The 24,300-nt window shown below is 38.2% G+C and overlaps 1 protein-coding gene across 1 annotated transcript in view; it reads left to right on the plus strand.

Moving 5' to 3' along the window:
* ITGA8 (integrin subunit alpha 8) overlaps positions 1-24,300 on the plus strand; it is a 232,004-nt gene that overhangs the window by 1,665 nt on the left and 206,039 nt on the right. The gene's annotated exons all lie outside the window — the stretch shown is intronic.

Consider the following 24,300-nt stretch of genomic DNA (forward strand, 5'->3'; position numbering starts at 1 on the left):
ACTCTAGAGAACTAATAATATCATGACCTTGAGGATTTGAACTTAGCCTACTATTTGCAGTTTTCCTCAATGTTCTGGGACCAGCGAGGGCATACTCCAGAAGAAGCACAAATGTTATACAACAGCTTTGGCAAAGAGCTTAGTTTATTCCTAACCACAAATCTGGGAGCAGACGGATTCTGCAAGCCTCCAGTGTCCCAACTCCCAGGGCAAATCTTAGTCGCTACAGACTGAGTCTTTATTTCATGTTGCCATTTAATTCCTTACAGAAAGCAGGACTTTTCTTTCCAAATATTGGACATTAGATGCAAACTAGTACAGTCAGAATGTGGATGGATTACATTCGTTTCCAAAATCCCCAGACAGCTGGTTCTTATTTAATTAAAAGGAAAATACATTTTAAACCACTCAGGCTGGTTCTGTTTTCTGTGGTGTTTCCCCCTTTGTGTCCTGAGAAAATAATTTAAACCTAGTGCTTTTGAAAACATTGACACTGAATGTTTTAATTTATGTGGGTAAATCTTTACGAATTGGAAAGTTTACATCATTGCATAGCATGCACCAATCCTTTTTTCCCCAAGAAAACTGAAACCTGTCACCTAGGATGGAAGCCCTGAGTTGAGGAGAGTATCATGTGAAATACTTTGTGAATCACTTACCTAATCCCTGTAATCAGTCTATATATTTAGTGCTAGAACTGCTAAATTATAATAATTGAATAAATGGGTAAGCAGTGGACTAAAGTAGAGTTTTCTGGCTTTATAGTCAGTCTCTGGTTTGAATTCTAGCTGTATCACTTTGCACTGGTGTGACCTTGGGCAAGCCATTTCTACTCTCTTGCCTTCCATTTCCCTATATGTAAAGTCAAAGGTCTGGATGAAGTGATCCTTACTATTCATTTCAGCTCTTAACTTCACAGTCTTAGGTGCATTTGAAATTTATATGGCATCAAGGTGAAATAACATGAGTATTATGTACTTAGTGTTAATAAATAATGCATAGTTAAGATTTTAAGGAAATTAGTTATTTCTATTTTTCAATAGATACTATTTTAAGAGATGACAGATTAAAAGTGACAGATGATGTCACTCCTATCAGCAATAGTTTGAATTAGGACCAAAAGAAAAAGTAAATGTATTTTTAAAATTCTCTTTTATTCTTTGTTTATAGGGATTGAAAGTTCTTTGGGAAGGTGAGTGACTAGGGTTTAGCTACAACTTAGAAACATAGATAGTATAATGTTAAGTTCTTAATGATATTTATCTCTTCCTTTATTTTGTAAAAATTCTAAATAAATTTATTTCTAAATGGATTTAGATTTTGCCCTTCTCCAATTGAACAACAGTTTTGTTGTTGTTGTTTAATCATGTCCAGATCTTGGTGACCCCATTTGGGATTTTCTTGGCCAAGATTCTGGAATGTCTGTTATTTCCTTTTCCAGCTCATTTTACAGATGAGAAACTGAGGCCAGCAGGGTTAAGTGACTCACCCAGCATCACACAGCTAGTAAATGACTGAAGATGAGTCTTCCTGACTTCAGGCCCTGCACTGTGCCATCTAGTTCAAAAGTGAATTCCCCTCCCCTCAAAATAAAACTGTCATCATAAACATGTAAAGTCTACTAAAACAAACTCCCCCAAATAAATAATATATGAATTGTTCCATTTTAAGTCGATCACATTTCTGGCAGGAAATGAGTGGTGTGCGTTTCATCTTAATTCTTTTGGACATCCCTGAACTGATCAGAATGTTCTAGTCTTTCAAAGTTGTTTTTCTTTATAATGTCATTGTCATTGAATAAATTGTTCTCCTGGTTCTATTCATTTGCCTCTCCATTAATTCAGAGAGGTCCTCTCTGTTTCCTCTGAAGCAGTCTATGTCTGCATTTCTTATTACACAATGATATTCCATTCCATTTATGTACTATGATCTACTGTGTACTAAGCTCTACCCCAATAGAACATTCCCTTAGCTTCCAATTTGGGGTTATTAGGACAAGAGCTACTTATAAATAGTGTATATAACTTCATCCTTTTCCTTTTTCTTTGGATTCTTTGAGGGCGTAGATCTAGTACAGTGATGGCAAATCTTTTAGATATGAAGTGTCAGGCCCCACCCCTACTCCACCCTCCAGACCATGTGCCATGCCCCTTCCCCTCACATGCTGGGTGTGCCCCACCTTACCCCACATAGGGGAGGGAGAAAGTGCTCCCAATGGGCTGCTGGACAGAGGGGTGGGTGAGGTAAAGAGCGTCCTTAGCCAGTGTAGAGAGGGGGAGGGAATGGCCTGAGCACTTTGCTTTCCTTCAGCTCTGCCACCTGTGGGCTGCTCATCTTACCCGTGTGTGCTCCCACTGGGCTGCTGGACAGAAGGGCAGGTGACATGAAAAAATGTCTTCAGGCCAGGTGGAGAGGGGGAGGGGAGCATCTCTGCCTTAGCCCCTCTGCCTTTCTAGTAAGAACTCAGAGAGTGGAGGGTGGTGAGAGACAAAGCGCTCTGTGTGCCATCTTTGGCACTAGTGCCACTGATCTAGTAGTATCACTTTCATATATATATATTCCTTCCCTACCCAATAAGCCATTCTTTATATCAAAGAATAAGAAGGAAAAAAGGGGGAGGAATGTGAGCATTTCAGCAAATGTAATGAACATCAGTCAAATCTGACAGGATATGCAATATTATATACCCATTACACCTTACCTCTTTGAAGAAAGAAAAGAGGGAACATTTTCTCACTTCTTTCAGAATAAGCTTGACCATTATAACTGCCAGTTGCCATTAACAAAATCAGCTTAATTTTTTTTTTGTTCTCTAACTACTATTCATTTGTTATCATTGGGTATATTATTTACTAGGTTCTTTGCATCAATCCATATATCTTCCTGTTCTTCATATTTATTATTTTATTTAGCCATTTATTTAGTCATTTAGCAATGTTTTCATTGTTTTAAAAGGTCTTTTGAATAATTTACTTTATTTCAAGGACTGCTTGTGAGCTTTTTATTTTTTCAATCCTGCCTCAATTGGCATTTTAATAAATGCTGCAGGTGTCTTCATGCCATCTGTTACAAGCTTTCACTTAAAGGATGGGAGTTGGAAAATTAAAGTCTACTTACTGACTGACTTTCATTTGTACAGGAAATGTTTCTCCCACTTCAGTGGTTTTAACAGGACTTTGAAAGCCTACCCTGTTTCTGACCTCAGCTTTAGGAATAATCTTTCTAAGTCAGCAAAGTGAAATATTTGAACAGAACTAAATTGAAAGTCTTACCCTAAAAGCAATATAGCCAAATCTGTTTGACAAAAAAAAAAGTCTTTAGATGTGGATATACAGTAATGAAGATGCAGTAATCATTATTAATACAATTTCAGTTATGGGAAAATAAACATATGTAATTTGAGGAATGTATTTAGTTTGACTAAGAAATAACATACATCACACACAAAAATTATTGAATCCAGTGTAAAGTGAGAATTCAACTGGAGAGTTACTTTCATATCCCAAATCACACATCTGCCTCTAGCATGAATTTCTTTGGACACAGAGGCAATAAATATCCATCACAGAGAGGAGTTATAATTGAATCCATTTCTCATTAATCATTACAATAACAATCTTGCTGCAAAATATGAAAAGAGTTCTGATTGTGAATGAGAAATGTGTATAATTATAAGTAGTCCAGAACTTACAAATGGGTTCTATTGCCAAAGTTTATTTGTGGGCTGGCTGTTTGGAACCAGAAACTCATTTTCCCACAGAGACAATGCCATCAATTACAGTTAGGTTCTCAAGCTAGACCACAGAAGCCTATTCAGCTCACAATTTGTAGATGAAATGCTACACATTTGAAAGTTAAAAAAGAAAACTATTGTTTCAATATAAATAATTTGACAAATAAACAATAAAAAGCAAAAAGTAAATGGGATTTCTTGAACACTAGTCCTTGAGGAAAATGTAATTTTAATTGGAGAAGGATGAGAAGGGGACAGAGCCTTCTATGCAGATTTAAAGAGGAATTGTGTACACTTCCAAGGGTTTTAAAGATTTTTGGTATTGGCTCTTAACGATGGACACCTTAATTTCCAATGTTCTCTTTTCTTAGTAGTTTTCATAGGATCATACATTTAGAACTGGGTGGATTCTTGGAGCTCATATAGATCAGACATCTCATTTCTTATATGTGGAAGCTGAGGTCCACAGAGGTTGAGAGATTTGCCATGTTCACATGGTCATTAGGTGGCAGGGTTAGGACTGAAGACCACAAACTCCAACTTCAGCTCTAATACTCTGTTTACTGTACCAAACCCTAACCGTATACTTTTTATCTATGATCACATTGAGTTTTTGGCTCACAAACAGGATAAAAATGGGGAACTAAAAAGAAGACAATCAGTTCCATAAGGACAAGGGTCGGAAGTAACCGATGCAAGAAATTTCCCAAGGTGCTTCTTCATGGATTTCATAGAATGAGATCTGGATGAGAATTTAGAATTACGTAGTTTAATCCTTCAGCGTATAAATGAGAGGAAAAATCAATGGAGAATATAGGTAGAGGGAAACTGTGACCATTATCCTTCACCATCACCCAATGGGAAGAAAGGAAGTGGTGGGGAAGAGAAAATTCTTCACATATTCCACCAGGGGGAACTATTGACTAAAGACAACTTAGTTGTTCTTCATCATGGCCTCTGAGTGGGTAGGGAGGGGCCAGTATCTTAGGTGTTTGTAATTCAGGAGTACCTACTTTGTTTGACTAATGCAAACCTGCTATCTTATTCACCTGGCCTGGAGAGATGGAACTCTCAGAAAAGCAGAATTCAATGCAACAAGAATTTATTGAGCACATATTTTGTGTCAGGTGTTAGGGCAAGTAGGCATTATGGATGGAAACATGGCATTGAAGTCAGGAACACTTGGGTTTAAATTTTGCCTTTGACAAATACTCTCTGGGTGGCTATGGGTAAACTAGGTAGCTCTCAGCTATACAGGCAACTCTCACATTCGAAGTCACAGCTAAGTTGCTTATTTGTATTGCTAGAGGAAGTTTCCATATTAGGATCTCCAAAAACAGATGAAATCCCATGTCTGGATATGTCCCCCGTACCACAGATTCTAAGACAAAAATGAAACAGTCCCAAGTTCTCAAGGAGTTCACACTCTAATTGGATTAGACAACACATAAAAGCACATTTCAGCTGCCGGGCAGATGGAAAGACTCAGAAATCCTAAGGTTTCAGTGGTGAGATAGATGTCAAGACCCAGGGGTCCTTGGGCCAGAAAAATAGGTCAGATGCCAGTGCGTGGGGACTTCAAGACCCAGAAGCAAGGCAGATGGTACAGCATGATGGCCTTCCATGTCATAGGAAGGAACAGAATTGTAGACTGACTTCTCATCCAAGGGGTATGAAGAATTAATCAGCAATGTGGGGCAAGGCACTCTAAGGATGGCAGGTGTTCCTGGTTGTCCCAGATGATTTCACATAGTAGGTGTTTAATCAATGCTGATTGATTGGCTGGTTAAGAGAAATGAGGGCTGGCTTTGTAGATTGAGAATTCATCCACCTAGAGGTGAGAATTGAACTGAACTCAGAAGACCTGATGAGGAGAAGGACTGAGAAAGATGTGGATGAAGCCATCACAGGGATTAAGAGTGATACCAATTCTCAAGGAGGTCAGAATGAAAACGAATGACAAAAACAAACCTGCTGGTTGTGGGCATTACATTCAACTTTGCTAGAATGCATTTATTCCATAAAGTGAGAGCAAGGCTATCTATCCCTGGGCAGTTGCGGTCCTTAATCCAATTGTTAGAAATGTGTCATGACCTGAACAAATAATGGCTTCTCCAACTTTACCCCATCTGTCTTTGTAGGTAATCAACTTAAAATGAATTTTAAGTGTATCATCCTTAAAAGAATATTTTTTTAACCCTTACCTTCCATCTTAGAATCAATACTGTGTATTGGTTCTAAGACAGAAGAGCAGTAAGGGCTAGACAATGGGGGGTCACACAGCTAGGAAATGTCTGAGGCCAGATTTGAACCTAGGACTTCCTGTCTCTAAGCCTGGCTCTCAATTCACTGAGCCACCCAGCTGCTCCCTGAAAGGATCTTTGAAGGGCAGCATACAGTCTGAGAAAAGTTTTTTGAGCAGAGAGGACTTTGCCTTGTGTTTGGTGAGTTATGGACTCTTTGTGTGTGTGTTCATTTCAAGTCTTATTTGTTAGCACTTGGCAGAGCTGCTCCTCTTCTTCTCCTTTCTATTCCCCACCTCCATCCACAGCCTAGCACAAGACTTATTCTGACAATGCTTCTGAATGAGAGAGATATATTTATTTTCTGGGGTCTGAATAGATAGTAAGATGATTTATTTCCAATGTATCATTTTTGATTTCTAAAAAATCATTATTTCAAATTGAGGCTTTGGTCTGTTTCAAGACTCTTTCCTCATTCCTTTTTCTTGACATTCTCTTATATTTCTGCCCCAGAGCACTTTCTAAATTAGCATGACTGAAAGGGAGCCTGGGAGCTCCCTCTTTTTTATTTATTGATTAAAATCCCCACTGATACATAAATACAAAGAAGCTCATCAGGAGGAGGTTGGTCCCTTGGGGATGGATTCTCTAGCTCATGCAACTCATGAAATGAAGAAAAAATATATGCACAAAATCTATATAACATTGTATTTTAAGTGATAACATATATATGAAAGGAGACACATATATATATATATATATATATATATACATATATATGATATGTAACTCCCCAGATCTCACTTGTAACTTGTAAAATTCTCTCTATTCAATTGAAATCATTTTAAATTTAAGATCTCTTGGACAAGAGGGCACACCAGTATTTGTGCTGGTGACTGAAAACAGGCACCTTTTTAAAAAAAAATCACCCGATTTTCCAGTCCCTTGGATCTGCATGAGCAGTAGCAGTAACTGTTCAAAGCCTCTTAACTGAGGCACTAAGAAAGCCTGGCTCCTAATTCAGTTCAGATTCTGGCTCATAACTCAGCCTCAGTCTGTCCCAGTTTAGTTGCCTTTTCATTTTAGAAAGGAGTTTCTTAACCAGTCACCATTAATTTCATTTTCATTAAATCCCATCTTGTTAAAGATAACTAGGTATGCATCAGCTCTGTGACCTTGGTGCTCCAAACTTGTGTGTTTTGTCTTTGCTACTTGGCACTGGTAAAACCAAGCACAGAAGGTATGCAGTACTGCAGCTATTTCATATCCACTCCTCCATCATGGTCTTCTATCCTATCCTCATCTCTATGAGTTCTATGTTCTTTGAAATAACTTTTCCTGAAAGATCTACCAGTTCCAGCATCAAAATCTCCACTGAAGTTCACTTCTTCCTCTCTCCACCCATCTGAAACATACTTGAGGTCAAAGAAGGACTGAGGAATTGCCATACAGGCAGCAAAAGAAGATCAGAGAAGACAAAATCCCTACCCCTTTGGCATCATAAAATCATATTCCTAGAGGGAGAAAGAAGGCCATCTCATCTAACTCATTTTACTGAAAAGGAAACTGCAGCCTAGGGAAAGTAAATGAAGTGCTCAGTGTCACATAGATAGCACAAGTGACCAAATTCACACAACAATAAATGGAAAGATTGTGTTTACCCATTATATAATCTTAGAGAACCGAAGTCACATCATTTCGGTAGTCTGAGCAAAGGACAAGCATATATGGAGGCATTCCAGGGTGTTAAGAAAAAAGACAAATCTCAGAAACAGTAATGATAAAGAGAAATTTGTTTTTGCCTTTCTTTGTACCCCTAGCATGTAATATGAAATAAAATAAATATGAAAAAATAAAATATGAAATAAAAAAGAAGCAGCTTAGTACGTGCTTATTGCCTGACTAATATAATAAGAAATGGGCATCGGTATAGTTGGGAACCATTCACAATTAAGGTCCCATATAAAAAATCCGCAGGAAGAAGTAGGAGGAGCCATTAGATTTTATTTACTATTTTTTAGATAGCAATATAATTTTTAATAAACATTTTCTGACATTTTGCTATCCATGTTCTCTCCTTCCCTCCTCTCCCACTCCCCAAGATGGCAGGTAATATGATGTAGGTTATACATGTGCTATTATGCAACACATATTTCCATGTTCACCATGTTGTGAAAGAAGGCACATATTGCATACATCAGAAAAAAAACAACCTGAAGGAGATTAAGTGAAGAATCATAAACTTCCGTCAGCATTCAGACTCCATCAGTTCCTTCTATGGAAGTGGATCGCTTTTTTCATCATGAGTCTCTTGGAGCTGTTTTGGATTTTTGTACTGTTGCTAATAGTTCATTTTTTAACAGTTGATCTTCGTCCATCATAGTTGTTACTGTGTATAATGTCCTTCTGATTCTGCTTGCTGCCATTAGGCTTTAAAAGCCATCTATCTAACTTCAAAAATCTGCCCCCTCCCACTGCAAACTTAGAAAAGATGGCTTTTGCCTGGCCTTAATTTAGGAACTTTGGTTGTTTGCTTTTCTTTTTATCTTAAAAATGGGAGATAGTTAAGTTGATTTCTTTTTCAAAGCTCTGGAAAGGATGGAATTTTCGTTGGGATGGTGTTTTAGTTTGGAGACAGGAAGCCTTTATTTGGGGGGAGTATTTTATTTTGTACCGGTAAACCCACAATAAGAAGCAGCTTAAACCATCTGGCATAGTGACTGGTATATGACTGGGGCTTGATAATGTTGGGTGTGCCCATGCTCTCTTGGGATGGTGGGGGCAGGGTTGGAGGGGGGAAACATATTGGTCACAGAAGCCTTCTTCCTCTCCTAATTCACTTAGAAAAACATCTTTTCTGTTCAGGACAATAAAAGAAAGAAAAGAAGAAAATGTAGGTCAGAACTTGCTTACTGAAACAATGGAAGAAATGCAAGAATGATATTAATGGTGACACAAATGAAGGGAAGGGAAGATTGTGTCAGTCTAGAGCCTGAGGAGGAAGATGGGGAAAAACACTTTAAAGGCTTCCCAAAGTAGTGTTAATTTTGCTCCTGAGAAGTGCTTTAACAAAACAACAACCTTGTAGGAATTTACTGTACAATCAGAAGACTTGAGGCATTCCAAGGAAGCATCAGGACCAAGAGGTTTATTTTCACATGTAGAATCCAGAATTAAAAAAAAAAAAAACAACCAACTGGTTTATCTTTTTGTTCTATCTTTTTAGGTATGCATGAGTCAGGAGCAGCTTAGTATTACTAAAATAATCAAAGCCTAATGAATTATTCTATAGTGGAAAGAGAAATGGGTTTGCAAATCAAAACACTTATCAGAGTATCTAAAAGCCAGAATGGTCTTCAGAGGTCTTCTAGTCACTCAACATGTATTTATTAAGCACCAACTGGGTGCTGGGCACTAAGCCAGATCCTGGAACTACAGGTGCCATGAACTGATTAAATGACTTGCAGAGGGTCACACAGCTGGAAGTATCTGAGGCTAGATTTGAACTCATGTCTTCCTGATTCTAGATCTAGCATTCTATCCATTACATAATCTGGCTGCTTTAGTTGGGGTGGGGATGAGGGTTGGTTTAAGCCAGGATATGTAAGGCTTTAAATCTTGCCTTAGCCACTTTCTAGCTATGGAGCTCTGAGATAGTCAATGAACCCCAATTACCTAGCCTTTACTCCCTTTCTGTTTTAGAACCAATATACAGAATGGATTCTAGGACAGAAAGTAAAGCCTTAAGGGAAAAAAAAGAATGTACCTCTGAGTGGAGAGTAAGAGATAGATGAAGGAAAGGTTGTAGAGGCAGCAACAGAGACAGTGGAGTCCAGGAAACTGCTGAAATTATGTACCCGAGACCTTGGCAAGATGGTGGTACCAACAACTGGACCTGGGAAGTCTGGAAAAGGTGGTGGTGTTTTTTTGGTGGAAAGATCATGAGTTCAGTTTGGGGTTTGTTGAACTAAAGATATCAAATAAAACTTAAGAATTAAACCATAATTTCCTTTGAAACAACCCTGAGAAGTGTTTTTTTTTTTTTCAGTTTATTTTAGAGATACTAAGTGATAGCCAATCAGTTAGCCTTAGCCCTCAAGGCAAACCGTTCTGCTATTGGGGCAGTAGATAGAGCACCAAGCCTGAATTCAGAAAAACTCATCTTCCTAAGTTCAATTCTGGCCTCAGACACTTACTAGCTATATGACCCTGGGCAAGTCACTTAACTCTGTTTGCCTCCACTTCCCCATCTGTAAAATGGGCTGGAGTAGGAAATAACAAAGCATTCCAGTCCATCTTTTCCAGGAAAATCCCAAATGGGATCACAGAGTTGGACATAATTGAAAATGACTGAACAATAACAGCTATTAATATTATGAGAAAGATTTGCTTTACATCACATCTAAATATTTCTCTGGAGCTACCACTTTTTTCTCCTAGTTCCATCCTAGGGAGGTCAAGTAAAACAAGTCTTACCCATGACCACCTTTCAAATATTTAAGACAGCTATCATACCTCCCATACTAGAACTCTCTTTTAGACTTAACAACCCTAATTCTTTTAACCTTTCTTTAGATTTCAAGAACAGGCCCTTTATCATCATCCTGATTTATTTCCTTTGGATACTTTCCAGCTCATCAATAAATCTACAAACATTTATTAATCATTAACTAGGTGCCAGGTACTGTTCTATGTGTTAATGATACAAAGATAGAAAAATAGTGCCTGTCCTCAAGGAACTTATATTCTATCAGGGGAAATTTATATAAGTGGATGCAAAATATACACAATAAATGGAAAGTAATTAGGTGAAAAAATTGAGGGAGTAGGACATTAATTAAGATAGATCTAGTGTAGAAGGTACCTCTTGAGTGGACCTTTCTGAATGGAGTTAGGGATGCTAAGAAACAAAAGTTAGGAGGGAGTGCATTCCAGGCACAAGAGTGACCCCAGAAATGAGAGATGGAATGTCCTCATACCAAAGGAACAAGAGGTACAGCAAACCTAGAAAAGTTGGTTGGGACCAAACTGATAAAGGCTTTAAATACCAACAGGAGTTTATAGCCTCTCCTAGAAATTCTAGGATGAATAATCATTAAAAATGAGTAAATGTTTATTGAATGATAGGGAGTCACTGGAATTTTTTAAGCAGAGGAATGACGTGGATGAATCTGTGACTTGGGAACATCTATTTGGCAGTGTTGTAGAAGTTAGATTGGAGAGGGGGAGAGACTTGAGATATAAAGCTCAATTGGGAGGTAGTGATGATACTCCAGGCAAAAGGTGACCTAACCTAGCTTCAGGGTGCTAGCTTCATGATATGGTGAAGAGTGGATAAGTGGGAGATGTTCTAGAAATAGAATAAACTAGGCTTGGCAAGCTATTGGATATAAGATCTTAATCTGAGATTAAGAACCCCTTGCCTTAGAGGTTTACTAGTCTGACAATTCGACAGATGAAGAAATAGAAGCCTGTAATGATGATAATAGTTGGCATTAGTATAATGCCTATTATGTGCTAAGCTTTTTGCCAAGTATTTACAAATGTTATCTCCTTTGATCCATATAACAACTACAGAAGGTAGATGCTGTTATTATCCCCATTTTATGGTTAAGGAACCTGAAGCAGATAGAGAATGGGTGACTTGTCCAGGGTCCCACAAGTTATTAAATGTGTGAGTTGGATTTGAACTCAGACCTTTCTGACTCTAGGTCTAGCCCACTTTCCACTGATCCATCTAGTGGACAGACAAAGTTAAGTGAGTTGTCCAAGGCAGCAAGCTGTAGAGCCTTGTCATTTGACACCAAATCCTGTGCTCCTTGCCCTCCCTGACAAAGGAATGTTCTTTGGAGAGAAAGGAGACAGCAATCTCTCTAATATACACTGACTGAGGAAGCAGTTAGAAAGAGGAAGTCCTTGAAACTCCAAACAAAAATGGGAAACAGACCCACTCTATGGTTAGTTGAGTTGTATGAGCATCAGGCGCCTGTTGCTTAATCTGCAAAATTCTTTCAAGGAGCTGAATGTCTGTGTGATGGAACAGGCTCCCAGGCACTTGGCAGAAACCTTCTGCATAGCAGCTGCTGCTGCTTTCTGGGAGAAAGGCACAAAGAAAGCTTGGTATGGTTCGAAACTCGCCTCTTGCTACTCCTCTTGACAGGTAGAGATGAACTCACTGAGACCTTGTCTACTGAACAGAAAGTATGGGCCCTGTGCTGACAAAAATGAAACAGCCTCTGCCCTTGGGGGGCTCACAATCTATTTAACTCTAGAGCTCTAGTTGAGTGCACCCTAATCTAAATAAACCAGATAAGTGAAAAATCTGTATTTCAAAAAGAGGAAAATGAGGTGGGCTGGGAGGAGTCATCCTGGTGCTGCCATTTGCTAATCACCTAACCTTCCTGGGATTCAGCTTATCTGTTAAATGATGGAATCAAACAACATAGCCTCTGAGGTTCTTTTGTCATCATCTCCCTCTCTGTTCCTGTGATCTCAAAGATCCCTTGCAGCTCTAAATTTGTGATCCTAAGATGCAATCTAGACTACAACAGAAAAGTCAACAGCTTGTCCTCAAATGCTCATATTTGTCACAATGAAATTTGCAGTGTTAAAAAATAAAAGAGGTCAGCAAAATAAGTGTCCCTGAGTTCACTTCTTAGGTAGTCATTGGGTAGCTCTAAGACTTCGAGTTAAGAATCAAATAAACCCTTCCTAGTTCTTTAATCCTATAAGGGATCATAGAATCCATTTCTAATTTGTTGAAGTTAAAGCAAGGGAAGTATTAAAAATAAATCAGATACAAACCTTAGAATTTACATTAATATGGTCTCTGATAAAATGTTGTTCTTTATGATTGATTGCTGGGTGGCCCTTTTGAATTTGTGTGTTCTCTAGAAAACTTATAAACCAGATAATACATAGGTATGAAAGCCTTTGTGGAATAGTAAATGGAGCTTAGCCTCAGGGTTGGAAAGACCCTTCAAGTCAAACTTCTGATTCCAATCCCAAGATTCTATGACTCTGCGAATTCCATTTAAAAAATGTTGAGTATAAGGTTGCAACAGAATAGCCTGATGGGGATATCTGGAGGACAGCTGGAAATAGAACCCAGCAGAGGAACTTGGGCTGTGTGATTAGATTGGGTGAATTCATTTGGGCATCATTTACATAGAACTGATCAATGAAACTGTTGATGTTGTTTTTCAGTCATTCAATTGTGCTCAACAATTCATGACCCCACAGACTATGGTATGCCAGGCTCTTCTATCCTCTACTCTCTCTCAAAGTCTGTCCAAGCTCATATTTATTGTTTCCATGGTACTATCTATCCACCTCATCCTCTGGCATCCTCTTCTCTTTTTGCCTTCAATAGTTCCCAACATTAGGGTCTTTTCACCAACACCAGAGTCTTTTCCAGTGTGTCCTGTCTTCTCGATATGTGGCCAAAGTATTGAAACTTAGTTTCAGTATTTGACCTTCCAGTGAACAGTCTGAATTAATCTCTTGAAATATTGGCTGATTTGATCTCCTGGCTGTCCAAGAGACTCTTAGAAGTCTTGTGCAGCACCACAAATTGAAAGCATCAATTCTATGGCACTCAACTTTCCTCATAGTCCAACTCTCACAGCCAGATATTGCTACTGGAAAAATCATAAAAAGGCACAGAAGTCCATAAAATCACTTAAAGAGAGAAACAGGCTGATTTAGTACCCGCTTCTAGGGTGTAGAAGGGGTGATGAGTAAGTGAAAGACTGAGAAAAGACAGTTTATTAGGAGGCAAACCAGAGAGCCCAGTTTTGTCACTTCCTTTAGAAGTTGTTGAAAAAGGAGTAGAAAGGGTGAATGATGGAGAAGACCAGGACTGGGAATTAGTAGAGTCAGAGTAACAGAACCCTGGAGGTTCAGGGATAGGATTGAGGGGACCAAACATTATTGATACTGCTTATGATAGGACCAAGACTGTAAAATGCGAGGCATGGATACATATTCATAGCACCTTTGGATGAAATATGCCCTCTATTAGTGGGAAAAGTAACTAGAAAATGTATTTGTATATAATGATGAAAGTTAGGCAATGTTAGCTGATGTTCCCAAAGAAGTAACAGCTCTTAGCAGATTAATTGGAACTCCATTCTTAGAGCTATCCAGAAGTATAGCTATTTGTTAAAATGAGCCTCTTGGCCTCCTTCTTAAATTAAAATATTTCATGGTAAGACAACCTTTAATAAAGGATGCCAGAATTAAGCAATCAAGACTTCCTTCCAAATCAAAATATCCCATCATTGAAAATGGTAGAAACATAAGCATTACTGTAATCAATTTGCTAATAATGGTACCCTATTTGTGGATATTAGCCCAAGTTCATTCTTTAGCTCTATACTTCAAAAACAAATAGTAAGTTTCTAATAAAAATATTGACTTCACTAAAATGTTAATAAGAATTAATGAACAAAGGATCCATTTAGCCCACTGGACAATGGCATGCATGGTCAATTATTCCCTGTTCTATTTAAACCATAGAGGATAGATCCTTATGCTCCCCCCCCCCATGTATCCCTTAAAGAATCACTTAACAGCTGAGAGCAAGCTAGATTAAGGAATTTCCAAGAGCAGTAGTTTTCTCAGGTTCGTCTGAAACTATCATTTTGTTTCTTTCCTTATTTCTTATAGTATAATAGCATCATATTACATTCAGAGTCCATAATGTGTTTATCCATTCCCCAAATGGTGGATATCTCCTTAATTCCTAACTCTAGTATTTGCTTCAAGGGAAAAGGAGAGAAAGACATACTTTTTAATTTGAATTCTTATGTATGTATGTATGTATATATATATTTAAACAATAGTTTGGTTTATTAAAAATCTATCTCTCTTGGACATTCGAGAACATCATAACTTGCCCCAAGACCCAAGGTGCCTTCAAAATATCCTAAACAATCAAAGATTTCCTAAATTATAAATCTACGGCTGTTGAAATCACACCGGAAAATGAAGAACTGGGCAATAGCAGAGATCCACTGGCAAAGCAGTCTCCTCCTGATGTTACTAACAAGCCTTGGGGGCCTCTAGCCATTGGGGGCAAGAAAAAGGTATTTGGGCATTAACTCAAGCACTGAGGATTCAAGAGTGTGTAGCATATAATGCTTTACAAAAATAAAAAGACCTGTAAGAGTAGTTCCTATTTAGAAAATTAGCTGCTGGCAAGTAGTCCATAGCTCCCCCTCCCCAACCTACTCAACAGACACATGTATGCAACATTATGATGAAGTCAAGGAGACCAGAAATCACAAATGGGCAGTTGGCAAGCCTCGGTCTCAGGTCAAACCATATTGTAACCAGCTTGTGGTTTCCAGTGTTTCCAGACATGTACATTTGCCCACCAGTGGAAATTTCTTCCACTAGGAAGTAATTAATAATTCCTGTAATAATGAGAGGGTTGAAGAGAGGGATTTATGAATTTCACTATCATCACTAGAGAAAAATGGGTCAATTGCCATTTTTATAGAAAAGTCCCACATCTATATACCCAATTCTAATATGTCTTTTTTTTTTACCTAGTTCCCACATCAACTGCCTCTTACCTGCCTTCACTTGGCTATCCCATAGACGTATCGAACTCTACATGGCTAAAACAGAACTTTTAGAAACACTAGATTTAAAATCAGAAAGTCAGGGTTAAAATTCCATCTTGACAATTTTGGGCAAGCCAATTTATATCCCCAATCTGCTGTTTCCTCATGCATAAAATGAAAGGATTGAACTAGGTGACTTCTAAGATCCCTTCTAGCACTAAATCTATTATCCTATGATTCCCCATGACCTTTCCTATTCCTGTTGATGGAAACCTCATTCTCCTCCTGCCCAACTTCATAACTTCAGAGTCATTCTTGACCCTTACCTCTTCTTCATCCTTCACATCCAATTAACTGAAAATCATGCTCATCCCTACCTCTACCTCACCTCTCTCATCTACCCCTTTCTCTCCATTACAAGGTAATTAACCTAATTGAAGCTCTTATGTTCTCATACCAGGGATGTTTAATTCAATAAACATTTATATAATAACTCTAAGTAAGAGAGGTGGCTAGGTGGTTCAGTAGATAGAGCACCAGACTTAGAGATAGGAGGTCCTGAGTTCAAATTTGACCTCAGATACTTCCTAGCCCTGTGACCCTGGACAAGTCACTTACCCTCACTTAACTAAGCCACTAATCTAAGGCTAACCCTTACTGCTCTTCTGCCTTGGAATCAATACTTAATATCTTAGTATCACTTCTAAGACAAGAGGTAAGGGTTTTTCTTTGTTTAATAGAAAAGTACTAAGCTAGGCACTATAGTAGGCACAGGAGATACAAAGGCAAAAAAAAAAAGGCAAAATCCTCAGCCTTTGTACTTAAGAAATTTATATTCTACTATTATAATTGCCTCCTAATTTGTCCCACTACTTCTAGCTTTCTCTGTTCTAATTAGTTCTTCTAAAAGCAGCTACCAAAATCATCTTCCAAAGTCCCAGTTGTGACCTTGGCAATTCATTACTACAAAATCTTATCACCAGAATGAAATACAAATTCCCCATTCTCACACTTAAAATGCTCTACAATCTGGCTCCAATCTTCCATGATAGCCTTCCCCCATCTTCATATTACTCCCCCTCATGCATTCTTTGTTCCTGCCAAACCACTCTACAAGTTTCCTGAACTTGTCTTGCTCTGGCTTCCACACATCACTCAAGGTGTCTCCTGTGCCTGGAAAGTACTCCATCCTCATCTCTGCTTCTTGGAACCCTTGTAAGCTCACTTTAAAGTTCCTTCCAGGTGTCACCTTGTTGATGACATCATCCTCCCAGGTTAGGAATACTATCTCTTCCTGTCAGTTCTCTAATAATTACTGACTTGTGTTGGCTTTGAACATCCAGTAAAATGTGAGCTCCATGAGGGCAGGAGCGATTTTATCTTTATACCCATAGTGCATAGCACAATGCCTTGCATTTTTTGTTGCTTTCTTTTTTCTTGTAATTATATGAACGCCCTGCAGACAGATCAGAGACTATTTTGCATCCAAATTCTAGACCTGTTTTGCACCTAGTCCTAGAGTGTTGCCCAGAGCATTGAGAGGTTCAGTAAATTACCCTGTGTCATTCAGACAGTATACGTCAAAGACTGGTCATAAACCGGGGGCTTTTCATGATTCTGAGCTGCTCTCTTAGTCAAGAAAACATTTATTTAACATCTACTATGGGCCTAGCATTGCTAGGTGCTAAGGCTAGGTAGATGAATTTAAAATAATGTCTGTCCTCAACGCATATACATTCTAATGTTGAAGATATTATGCTCATACAGATAAACCCAAATCACAAGCAATTTAACTTTGGAGAAGGAAGGAGATAGAGAGGGAATTCAGTTTAACTTGGAAGGAAGGAAGGAAGGAAGGAAGGAAGCAAGGAAGGAAGGAAGGAAGGAAGCAAGGAAGGAAGGAAGGAAGGAAGGAAGGAAGGAAGGAAGGAAGGAAGGAAGGAAGGAAGGAAAAAAGAAGAATTATTAAGAATATTATCTCATTTAATCTTCACAACAACCTTGGGGAGAATTAGCAAATAAGGGAATGAGACAAGACTCGTACTACTTTTCACTTTTCATACAATGTGTGTGGAATATATTTTTGTTGTTTCAGGGCACTCCCTATCTCTCTCCCTTCTCACACACTTAGGCTGCATGTTGCCTTTTGTGTGTCTTTCCCCCCCTTAAGACTTCTCTTGCTGTTCACTTTCATTTTGTTTCACCTGTATAAAACATGTTGTTTTTCTATTGAGATGAGTCTGCATAGTGGGGGTGAATGGGAAGAGGGAGATTACTTTTCCCCTGCCCCAAATAAGTTAGCATTGCCTAATGTTGTCAGTCAAAAATAGAATTGATATGGCCATTTTGTGAAGGAGATCTTGAGGAAGAGCGAAGATATCTTGAAGTTCACAAAATAGCTACTATATGGAGAGCAGTTCAGATCATAGAAGCAATGCCCTGTGGTGAGTGAACAGGGTTGTGGAACAAAGGGAGGGCACAAAGGAGGAGGTACACTGTCCATTAGCCCTGATGTCTGCTTATGCACTCATGTTTGGCAATGAGAGAGCTCTTTTCTGAGACAGAAGCTAGGATCATGTGACCAGGTGGTACTGGGTGAGAAGTAGAATAAAAATTCATTATGGAAGCTGTGAAGATGGAGCCCTGGTCAGGAAGGGCATCAAAGAAACTAACATTGGGGCAAAAGGAAGGGGTGGCAATGCCAGTCTAGAGCCAGAGGTGATTTCAACACCAAGGGGAGATATAGCTCCAGGAATGCCAATCAAGGAATAAAGAAGATGGATTCAGGGTAACAGAGGAAGTGAACTTCTAGGTGCCAAGCCTCAGAAGTCTTGGCTTGTCCCTCACAGGGCACTCCATTTCTAAGCAGGCACTGGAGCCATGCTTCACTTTAGTGCCTAGCAATCTCTTTGATGGTTACCTTGGAGCAAGTCTACCTTCCAGTAGCTCAGGATCTTACCCTTTCCATATCTTGAACCATAATCACCTCTGTTCAGTACAATCATTGCTACTGGAATAGGAAAATCAGTCTACTCCTCCATCATTCCATTGACCATTCCTTCAACTTTCAAAATCATAACATTCGCTTCCTTCCTTTCACCAAGTCCCTATAGAAATTATCTCTCCAATTAGAATGTAAACCTCTGCAATACAGGAACTTGGTTCACTTTTGTACTTGTTTACCTGGCCCATAATATATTTGGAATATATAAATCACCTAATCAATGCTTTTTTTTCTCTTCATTAATATGGGTTCATGAGAGGAGGAAGAGGAAAACAAAAAATTTTCCTTTGGGAGAATAAGAAGTAAGCCTTATACACACTCTTCATAATCAGAGCAACTTCTGGGTTCTGTGTCCTTCATCTCATGGCAGCAGTGACAATCTCTTTTTGTTCTCCTCTTTTGTCCTCTTCTGATGTCTCATTCTAACTATGACACTAGTCATAAGTTCTTAACACAGAGCCTCATCCCCTACCAAATGTGAGTTTAGGAAAAAACAGTTCAGTTTGTGTAACTGCCCTGAAACAAAGTGAAGGTACATTATCAGATTCTGTGCTCTTTGATTGGAAGCAGCATGGTGTCATGAATACTACTACACTGGACTTGGAATTAGGAAGATTTGTATTCAAATCCTACTTGGACACAATAGCTAGCTAACTCTGGATGAGTTGCTTAACCTTTTTTTGTGATTCAGTATCCTTATATGTAAAATGAAAGAGTTGGACTCAATACAGTTTAAGGTACCTTCAACATCTAAATCTATGATCAGAAGACCCAACCTGGGTTTTTGCCCAGGCCCAGCTCTCTCCCTATTTTAACCCCTTGGACACCATAACAGTTTCCTTTTGGACTCTTCCCTAACTTACTAAGAGAACATGAAAGTACAGGGAAAGTAAATCTTATGTAATTTGAGCTTTGTGACCCGAGTGTCAAATAATTATTTTAATTTCTGAGTTATGAATTGGGGAATTAGATTTCACGTGGCATAGTTTTTAGTTTCCCTTTTAGGGAAAATTTATTTCTTAGACCAGAGCATTGATTTAGTACATAGTATACATCAATACTCATCATACTCAGTACTCATAGAACTATCAGTACTTGGAGCACTTTGAGTACACCAAAAGGAAAACTTAATACTAGCAAATAAAAAATTCCATGAAGAGGTTCCATGTAGATGCTCACTAATCAATGATCTTCTCCCAGTAGTAGGGAATTTAGATCAATTATGGAAATTCCAACATGTGGATCTCAGGATATATCAACATTATTCAGACATACCCTCTTAAATGTACTTTTTTAGTCTAGACTGGAGCTGTCCAGAGCCTGACACATACAGGATTGTAGATTTAGAGCTAGAAAGACATTTAAGGGGTACCAGGTTCACCCTTCTCTGTTTTTTTTAGAAATGAGAAAACTGGGACACAGAGGTTAAGTGATTTGTCCAAAGTTTTCCAGAAGGTAAAGGTTTGAGGGAGATTTGAACCCAATTCTTCCCAATTCCACATCGAGTCCCTTATCCACTATGCCATACCCATAGGAGACAGAGATATACTTCACAAAATCTCAGAAATAGGGAACATATGCTACAGAAGACATGAAAAGAAAAGGCAGATAAAAATTGATATGCTGTTGCAAGCATTTCACACTATTTCCCTGATTTTATTCCTACATTTCCCCAAACAATACACTGTGATTATCTCTCAAGGATAAATGAACCAGGATATACCAACATTAAAGACAGAAGGAAATTAGCTTATGCTTTCTTCTTCTGTAAATTAGGTATTGGTTGAAACTTTGATGCTCATTTCCCATGCCCAACCCCTTGTTGGTTAGTTAGTTTGTTTTTTCCCTCCCCCAATACCAACAATGCAAGATAAGGTTTTAGAGATCATTGAGTCCAAGTCCTTAATTGTAGAGTTGAAAGACCTGAGTTCCAGAATAATGGACTGATTTCCCCAAGAAGCTGTCATTTGACCAAGGCCACAACAAATGAGTATAGAAGCTAGAACAGAGCCCCAGGTAGTTTTCTCTTTCTATTCTGTGGTACCATTTTATGGAAAAAATGGAAAGCACCATCATGTTTATAAGTATAAGGTTATTTTCTAAATACTTTCTGATAGCTCTTGTAATATTTACAGGTCATATTTAGGTAATTCCTTAGAAGAGTAAATTTAAACCAAAGACTTAGTATTATGAGGAAATTTGATGATTCTTTAATTCAAGGCCAAAGATTTTACATACACATTTTAGAAATGATTTAGTTTGCCAAATATCATTGGCCTTACTCACCTTTTTTACCTCTTCTCTCTCCTCCATCATGAGCTATCTTCACTTCTTGGACTGCTTCTCATTTCATTGAGTTAAGAGAACAGAAGAAACTGTCTGTGGACCATATGTTCGACATGTTTTTTTATGCTCCCAGAGAAAAAAAATGGGAAGCATGGATTCCCATGAAAATCAAACCAAAAAGAAGCAGGGTTGCCACCCAAGAGTCTACCAGAGCCCAGAAATTGGAGCATCTATTGAGGAGGGCTCTTTAAAGTCTGGTAGTGAAGTCATGGTAGGCTCCCTTTCCCTGCCCCACATCAGAAGGTTTTTCTGGTTTTCAAGGATAACATGCAACAATTGAAAGGACCCAACTGCTTAAGTCCTGCAAACTGTAGCTTTAAAAATATTGGGAGCCTCCCCCCAAAATTTAGCTTCTATTTGGGATTCACCTGAGGCCCCCCCCCTGAAAATGACAGGGCAACTCCAGGTTCTGGAACAAGCATAATCCTATATATTTTGCCCTGAGTCAACAGAAAACATATCCAACTCAGGGGAACAATGCAAACACTTTTGAGCAATAATTTATTATATGTTAATAATGAAATAAAATTTAGATCTTGCCACTTGTTTTTCTCTCAATCAGTTTAGGGATTTGCTGTGCATATGATCAATTCCTTGAATTGTTGGTCTAGCTTATTTTCCCCAAGTGCTTTAAGATTTCCTTATTACTTTTTATAGGGAGAGTAAAAGTTTTCCAGTCCATATATTTTTCTTATCATATTCATTTTTTCCTTTCCTTTTTCCAGATCAACTCTGACAATCCTAGCCCTTTCTCCTGATTCTTAACCAAAATTATGTCATTGTTCCTATGAAACTCCATTCATCTTAAATTTTGGCTATTAACTCCCACTGAGGCAATGTTATTCAGTTTCCATTAGAGGCTATCTAATGGTTGACTCTGGGTTACATTATTTATGGTTTAAATTAATGAAGGAACATATAAAGAAAAAGTAAGTATCTTAAGGAATGGTTGCCAGATCTAGAAGATAGGTATCCATTCTAAATAGAAATATATTTGTTTTATTCTTATGCTCCTTCACAAGATAGTAGACAGAGACATTAGGAATCTTGTTTATCACTAGAGAAGGAAAGAGCATTGGGTTTGGTGCCAAGCCTAGTTCCATCACTTACTACTGTTTAATGATTGGCAACTTACATAGGCAACATACTCAACTGCTGTGGACTTCAGTTTGCTCCTCTACAAAATAAGAGACTTGGACTAGACCAGGAGGTGTTATCACGGGGTCCATGAACTTAGGTTTTTTGGGCTATTTTGATGACTGAATCTTATATATTTTCTTTTTTGATTTAAAAAAGGACAACATGATTTGAGGGACTCCATAGGGATCACTAGGCTATTACCAAAGGGATCTATGACAGAGGAAAAGAATGAGGATCCCTGAACTAAATGATCTTTAAAGGCTCTTCCAGCTCTGAATTATGGTACTCTGATTGGCTAGATAAGCTAAGTGATACAGTAGCTAGAGTATCAAGCCTGTGGTCAGGAAGAGTCATCTTCCCGAGTTCAAATCTGACCTCAGATAGTTACTGTCTGTGTGATTCTGGGCAAGTCATTTAATCCAGTTTACCTCAGTTTTCTCATCTGTAAAAATGAGCTGGAGTAGGAAATGACAAACCACCCCATTATTTTTGTCCCAAAAAACCCAAACAGTGTCAAAAGAGTCTAACAACTGAAATAACTGAACAGCAAGATCCTATTATTAGATGACACAATTTCTTCATCATGGGGCTCGTTAAGCCTGTGCTAGTAGATTATAAACCACAGAAGATCCCACCAAATTGGAAAGACCTTAAATACAAACTCAGGGATAGTGCAAAGACCAACCTAGCCAACCATGTGGAGATTTGTTGCCAGAAATTTGGCAAAGTGATGAATTTTTTAGATGTAACATTTTTTTTGATAAAACTAAATCTAAGGATCTGCTCTTTATCAATGTGTGATATATGCATTGGGGAAGGGAGCACTTACATCAGTGAAAGATTTTTGGAAATGTTGAAGTCTATTTTACTTGTTAAAAATCTATTAAGGTCACGTAGGTGATGCAATGTTTAGAGCACCTGGCCTGGAGCAATGAACATCTAAATTCAAATCTGATCGCTGACATTTGTTAGATGTATGATCCTGGGCAGGTCATTTAACTTTGCCTCAGCTTCCACCACTGTAAAATAAGGATAATAGTAGTACCTACCTCTCATTGATGTTGTGAAGATCCAATAAGACAATATTTCTAAAGTGCTTAACACAGCACCCAACATATAGGCATTTAACACTTTTTCCAAAACTATATGAATCAATGAAAAATAATGAATCAATGCTATGAGTTTTTTTTTTAAGAAACACATCTGTATTTTATTTTGGTTTGTTTTTTTGCTAATAAGCAGGAAAAGCACAAACATTTTGATAAGGTAATTATATGACTTTTTGCCAATATGATACAAATGTACATTTTATAAAAATTAATATTGTAAGTTTTATATGTTTGTGAAACTTGTGCAATAAAAAATAAGCTCTTAAGTTAAAATCTAGCCATTTGAACATTTCTGCTTTGCCAACTTGCAGATAAAATTTCATTTTAGGATGTATCCTAAAACGTTATCATAAAAACTATGAGGAATAAAAAAGTAAAAGAGCATAAACGGCAAAGGAGAATCCCGCAAGCAAGGTGCCTTAGTTAGGGTCTGGGGAAATTCATTGATTGGCTTTGACTAGTGAAGGAGGAGCTCAGCTTTGCTTAGAACCATGTGGGAAATCAGTTTTCTTTAGAGAACTGAGGGTGAAAGAAAGGGATATCTGCTTTTTATTAAAACCTGAAGTGCATTATAATGGGCTGCCTTTCTCCCCAGATGGCCTCTCTTAAGTTGACATCTGCAACATGTATATAGAGCAGTGTGAAGGAGCTGTCTCCTGTGCCAGGCTGGACACATGTAGTTCAGTTAAAACCTGAGGCCTTGGCCATCCTTAGTGCTGGTTCATCTATAATACACACTGTAAAGGCTTTCATTTGTCGGTCCATGATAAGAATGCTGTGTGCTTCACCAGCAACAGGTCTTAATAACATTTAAGAGTATTCAATCTGAATAGGTTAAATTAAAAGTCAAATGATAGTAAGCATTGATGCAAATCGAGATGTCTTTGTATACAGTAAGTGTTCACAAGGCTTATCATTTGAAATGAAAATCATTGAGGGTGAGTTTTTTTGTTTGTTTTTTTTGAAATTAAGTTAGAAACATAATCTGTGGGAAGAAATTTTCATCAAAGGATGACCTTTCTTCCCTCTCCTTGCCCTCTCTCTCTTTCTTTTTTCTTCCTATTTTCATTCATTCTGTCTCTGTCTTCCTTTCTTTCCTTCTTTCCTTTCCTTCCTTCCTTCTTTCCTTTCCTTTCCTTCCTTTCCTTAATTC

The sequence above is a fragment of the Monodelphis domestica genome, chromosome 5 (assembly GCF_027887165.1).
Source record: "Monodelphis domestica isolate mMonDom1 chromosome 5, mMonDom1.pri, whole genome shotgun sequence".
Lineage (NCBI taxonomy): Eukaryota > Metazoa > Chordata > Mammalia > Didelphimorphia > Didelphidae > Monodelphis > Monodelphis domestica.